This window comes from Tenrec ecaudatus, chromosome 11, assembly GCF_050624435.1.
Source record: "Tenrec ecaudatus isolate mTenEca1 chromosome 11, mTenEca1.hap1, whole genome shotgun sequence".
Lineage (NCBI taxonomy): Eukaryota > Metazoa > Chordata > Mammalia > Afrosoricida > Tenrecidae > Tenrec > Tenrec ecaudatus.
Window position 1 is genome coordinate 141,848,998 of NC_134540.1, and position 6,330 is coordinate 141,855,327.

The 6,330-nt window shown below is 40.7% G+C and overlaps 1 pseudogene; it reads left to right on the top strand.

The window, feature by feature from the left end:
* Positions 1–1,152: 1,152 nt before the first annotated feature.
* LOC142461093 (bifunctional arginine demethylase and lysyl-hydroxylase JMJD6 pseudogene) lies at positions 1,153–2,320 on the top strand (annotated as a pseudogene).
* The last annotated feature ends 4,010 nt before the right edge of the window (positions 2,321–6,330 follow it).

Here is a 6,330-nt window from a genome sequence, read left to right on the forward strand (position 1 = left end):
ACAAACAAAAAAAGATAAACAGGAAGTGAAGAAATCCTTGGATTACGATGTGTGGGTATAGAATGTGAAGAAGATAAAAAGAAAAGGGGGATTTGGCGATGGAAATTTGGCTGACAAAGTGCCAAGTAGACATGAAGGATATCCAGAGGAGTAGTGTCCTGTATAGCTGGTAAGAAAAGCTGTAGGAGATGAAATGGTATGAATACGTTGTGTTAGTCTGGGCACATTAGAGAAACAAATCCATAGAAACTCATATGCATAGGAGGGAGTTTTATACAAAGGGTCAGTGCACATTAAGAAAACATCCTATCCTAGTGTTGCCCAAGCCCACAAATCCAACAGTAGCCCATATGTCTGACAACAATCCACAAAGTCATCTCATAAAACACACACAATGATGCCTACTACAGGAGGAAAGCCGAATCAGTGAATGTGAAAACATTACAGCACTGGCAGGGGTCTCCACATGGCTGCTACAGCACCCGGGGCTGCATCGGGGTAGGTCCATATGGCTTCTTCTTGCGGGATGTCTTGCAGGAAAGGAGCCTTGCCAGCTGAAGCAGGGAACTGGTAAGGCAGCTGCACCCTGGTCCGACCATCACAAGGCAAGTGACCCGAGAACTAGAAAGGTGAGGCTCACCGAGCCATTTATCTCTCCACCACAATAAACTTTAATTCATAAGTCATAGGTAGATCTTACAATGGAAAGGTAGGATGCATAGCTAATCTTGAGATTTAATGTAAAGTTGATGGTGAAACTTGAACACAATGTTTTAAAGAAATCATATATTTAAGATATAATGAGATCGTGATTAGAGAAAAATAATTTAGTTGGCAAAAATTTGGGTTTAACTTCTATAACAAATGACCCTGACCATTCAGGTGTCAATCTGTCATACTATGGTGCTTTATATGGAGTCTTGGTGTTATGTGTTGGGTTGCTATAGGTAAGGCCAGAAGTTTGAAACTACTAACTCCTAGACAGGAGAAAGATGGAGTTTCTATTCCTGTGAAGAATTACAATTTGGGGGGTGTAGGATGCTCTCTCTCCCCAGGCTGGATGTGGGTGTTAGGAGCAGGTGGGATTGCTCTGGGCAGGAAGAGAGTTGTGCCTAAGGTCCTCGTGTAGCCAACTGGTGGTGACTCCACAGGATGAACCACAAGAGCAGGAAACGGAACCAAGAGGCCAAGGGAAGTAAGTGACTGGAACTGAAGGACGCTCTGGACTGGACCTGGCACAAGTATTGCAAGAGATTCTCCCGGAACACAGCAGCTGAGGCAGACAATGTGGAAAGAGCAGGCCTTTTGCACTTGTCAGTGGAATAATGTGTGGAGCACTATGAAAGACCCTAAAATCCTGTGGTTTTGCTGAATATTCAGGATGGCTGGTCAGGCCAGGAGCAGTGGACTCTGGAATGCCTCAAAAGGAAATAACGAAAACAGAGGTCAAGTGTGGCGAGGACAACGGCTACTCTTTGAAGCTGCAGGTGAAATACGAGTATATGGAGAGCTTCAGGGATGATAGCCCTGTATATCTTCGACGGAATGCCCCCATATAAGGAAATTGCTGGAAGACACCAAGATGCCTAAGTTGTCACCTACGACCTGTTTCAGTCCATGAGGGAGAAGTGCAGTCCCCCATTCAGGGGGGTTGTGATAGGACACCCCACCACCACCCATCACCACCTGAGCACTGGCACAGGGATCCCCATTGATCCCCTGGGCACCAGTGTCTGGAGCGCGTGCCGCAGGGACGCAAGCCCTGGCGCCTGCTGCTGAACAGCATGCACCTGTGGCTCATCACAGTGAACGCGGAGGTAGGGGACAACCAACCATCACCTTGTTTATTGTGCTGCATGCTCAGACCCAGCTCTGAACACGACTACCTGAGTTCAAGTCCTTGGAAATCTCACAGAAGTCCGGCGAGACTGTCTCGCCTCAGGAGACTGGTGGCGTGTGGTCTGCAACCTGGACACCACCATTGCCGTCACCCAGAACTTTTCCAGCAGCGCCACCATGCCTGTAAGGGGAAGCCAAAGCTATCCCGGAAGTGGTACAGGATCCTAAAGCAAGAGCACCCAGAATTACCTGCAGGAATCAACCAGAATCGTCTCCGACAGATCCAGCAACTCCGACAGCTCTTCCTGCTCTAGTTCGTCTGACTCGGATTCTGAGGGAAAGTCTGAGTCTGAGGGCAATAGGACAGTGCTCCGCAGGAAAAAGCGAAGGACGCAGTATGATGAGGGATGAGGAGACCACCTCCCATGAGCTGAGGATACCACTGCATGAGCAAGGAGCAGAGCTCCTCCATTGGAGGTGATGGTGCCCAGCCACCATCAGAGTGGAAGGATAAAACGACCCCTCTGCCTTGCCTAGAACCTGAAGCAGCAGAGGGCTGAGATATCTACACTGAGGACTCAGGAGGCATGTGAACCCCAATGCGTCTCACACTCCCTGCTTTCTGCAGCCAAAGCAAAGACCCCTGTGAACATCTTTTAGGTTGTTTAATAAAAACAGAATCTGTAGCAGAAGCAGAAAAAGAAGAAGCAGAAGGAGAAGGAGAAGGAGAAGCAGAAGCAGAAGCAGATGAAGAAGAAGAAGAAGAAGAAGAAGAAGAAGAAGAAGAAGAAGAAGAAGAAGAAGAAGAAGAAGAAGAAGAAGAAGAAGAAGAAGAAGGGAAGGAAGGAAGGAAGGAAGGAAGGAAGGAAGGAAGGAAGGAAGGAAGGAAGGAAGGAAGGAAGGAAGGAAGAATGAATTACGGTTTCAGAAACTCAGAGGTGCAGTTTAACTCTGTCCAATAAGGTTACTTACTGTAAGTTGGCACGGACTTGATGGCAGTGGGTTGAGTTCTGGAGCTTGGGTTGCTATTATGCTGGATGGTATGCCACTGATACTCCAAATGCAAGTGGAGCCATCCATGAGAACAGGTTTCAGCAGCTTCCAGACCGAAACCCTATTATGAAAAAGGAGGGATTAATCACTGAGCACTTTATGAAAATAGCAGGAAATGTGAGATATAATGCTAGAAGATGACCCACTGACCGTGGAAAGGGCACTCAGGAGCAGACTCAGAAAGAACTTCCTCCTCCAAGCAGACACCTTAATGTCGTGGATGGAGCAAACCTTTCAAGACGTCATCTGCTGGTGAGACACTACTCACATGAGAAGAAACAGCCACAAAAATCCTGTAATAATCAGAAGATGGAATCTACAAACTATGAAACTAAGCAAATTTAAAGTAACCAAAAATAAAATGGTATGCAGGGTCAGACAGTGTTTTATTCCGTTGTGCATAGGACTCAATAGTGCTTGACAAAAATAACATTATCAATAACAAGTAATATATTAATAAGCATATTTTACATATCTCATATTCTTTTGCTGACTTGAATTACTGTTTAAACTTTCAATATTTTAAAGCATTTACATGACACAGTTTGAAATAATTAAGTGGTTGTCAATTAATTCTTTTCAATTGTTAGACTTATTTTGTTTCAGATGAACAAAATGTATTAAAAACATTTTATTAACAATTATCTAGGCAGACATCCTCACACATGGAATCATTTCCTGTTACTGTTAAATATGACACCGGCTGCTAGATTGGCCACATCATTCATATAGTTAAATCAGCGACAACTTCATCATAGAAAACATGACATTAAGAAGAAAAGCAAGAGTTACCATTTAATTAATTTTATATATTTTCATAGATTGAGACGACGTTATCACAAAGATCCCAGAAAGTTATTGTGAGAAATATTTCTTTGTAATATTTGATATTAGGTTGCTTTGTGTTGAATTGTTGCTACTTTTCTTCATGGCATAGCCAGTAGTGGGGAAATTATTTCATATTCATTTTGTAACATACATTTGTGTGCAGTGATTTTAAAATAACAACAAGACAGTTTTTCACAAATATCTGTTGGTTGAAAAAAATAAAAAAGTATTTGTGTTAGTTGCATAATCTGCTGTCAACTTGAGACAAGTAGGAGTAAAGGGGTGGCATCTAGCCTGTCAACCAGGTCGCAGCGTGATGACCTCATTTGGAGGCAGGACAGCTATAAATAGCTCACTGGAGTACAAACACACACATTCCCCTAGGCTTCCTGCTGACAAGTCACATGGAGACCCGTGATGGAACCAGAGCCCTGGAGCTAGAGGACCCACATGGAGTAACCACACTAGTACTGAAATGGATCACTGGATCCACAAGACTTCCCACCCACTGCCCTGTGATCATCCTGCATTTGGCATCATTGCATGTGCTGCATGAGTCTGAAGAGGATATTATAGACTGGTGTCAGACATATGGGCATATATTGGACTTATGGACTTGATTTGGGCTTGGCTGGTATGCTTACTTAATATACAATTGCTCTTTGATACAAAGTTCTCTTGTATACACATGCGAGTGTCCTGGATTTGTTCCTCTAGTCTACCCAAACGAATACAATCATTTATATAAAATTTTCTCAAAAAGTTGTAGCAGCAAATCTTTACTGCTCCTGTGCAGCGCAAAAACTTTCTGTGTCTTGAGTTTTCTTCATTGTCCCTACAGTGATTCATAGTTCTGTTAATGGAGAGCAAGGATTGACAAACTTTGTCCTGTGGGCCAATTCTCACTGATTTTTTTATACAGAAAACATAATTGAAAACCAACTTTAAATATTATATATTGTCTATGGAAGCCTTTGCACTGCCCCAGCAGAACTGAACAGCTTTAACAGAGAATGAATGATCTCCAGAGTCTAAGATATGCACTATCTGGAGAAAATTGAAAGAGCAATCCTCAAATATTTTCCTTTTACACTGTATTGAAATGGCTCCTACCTGTTTATTTATATGGCTCCTACCTTTTTACTATATTAGAAATTTCATCTGAGAAATATAAAAATCTCATCATTTTATTTGAACTTAAAATAAAGTAAATTCAGTATATGTTAGGATGGCTTGCATTTTTGTGAAAAAATATTATTACTTTTATGCTAACTGATATAGTGATGTTAGAGTATTTCATATTTTCTCAAAATGCCTTTATGTCTCATTTAGAAGATTGTAGTATTCCTTTATCAGCTTCTGCACTTACTTTCTTGTGATATATTATTTTGTTTGAAATACATGAAGAAATTCCACCTGTATATAGATATGCATTTATAAAAGGAAGAGATATTATAAAATAATTTTCATGTAGCTATGGACAGTTGACAAGTTAAAATTTCTTAAAAGCTAGTTGCATTGAATGATCTATAATTATATTGTTGTATTCTGTTATCTTTAAATACATAAGCACATATATTTTTGTAGATTATTTACTTGTAACATTTTTTAGTAAAAATTTTTTCAGTGCATAATTTCAACTAAAACCTCAAAACCCCAATTTATAAGACAATCAAGGTCACTAGAAAGTCCCTAAAATTTGAAAAGCTATTAAGCTCAAAAGAGGGGATGCAGGTGTTCCGCAGTTCTAATGCTTGTTTAGAAGTTCAAATTTTATCGTTGTCAACAATCACTGATCAGTGTTTTCCTATAGTGACATGTTTCACTGATTTTCAATAAAACGTTTGCCAAATGCTCAAATCATGATCACCATGGTTTCTATGTCACTTTTTCTTCAAGTAAAAATAATATTACAAAAAATCAATAGCTCATAATCCAATAAATTGCAGAAGTGCATTTCCTCAAATTGACTAATGTGCTTTGATATGCAGCAGAAATTTTTGTGAATTTAGCATTCTGTCCTACAAAATATTTTAAAACACTCAGACATTTAAGAGCTGGTGATCTAGATTTTTTTTTTTCACTTTTGTGTAAGATTTTATCACTTTCCAATACCCTAATAATGCTTTTGATATATTAGTAAAGTCTGCATTTAGGTCAGAATAATTAAGCATGTGCACTAGATTTCACTAAGAATTCTGAGTGCTCCCTGTATTTCAAGACATTTGGCTGACTGAAGGAACATCGCCATCCCAGCAATCCAATTATAAATGTATCCACCTGCTAGGTAGAATTCTGGCATTATTGGGTTTTGAATGTAAGAGGAGGCTGGCTAGCAGATAACTCTGCAGTAAGAAAAATAAACTTTGTGAAGGCCCATCATCTCGCTGGTGCCTTGGCGTGGCATTTGAATTTTGCTTACTTCATGTTGTTGTTGATGTTAAGTGTTATTGAGTTGGCTCCCACTCATACTAGCTTATGTAGACCACAATGAACGACTGCCCTGTCCTGCACTATCCTCAGAACTGTTCCCATGCTTGAGCCCATTGATGCAGTCACGGTGTCAAACCATCACCTTGAGAACTTTCAACACTTTGACAGCCCCTCTAC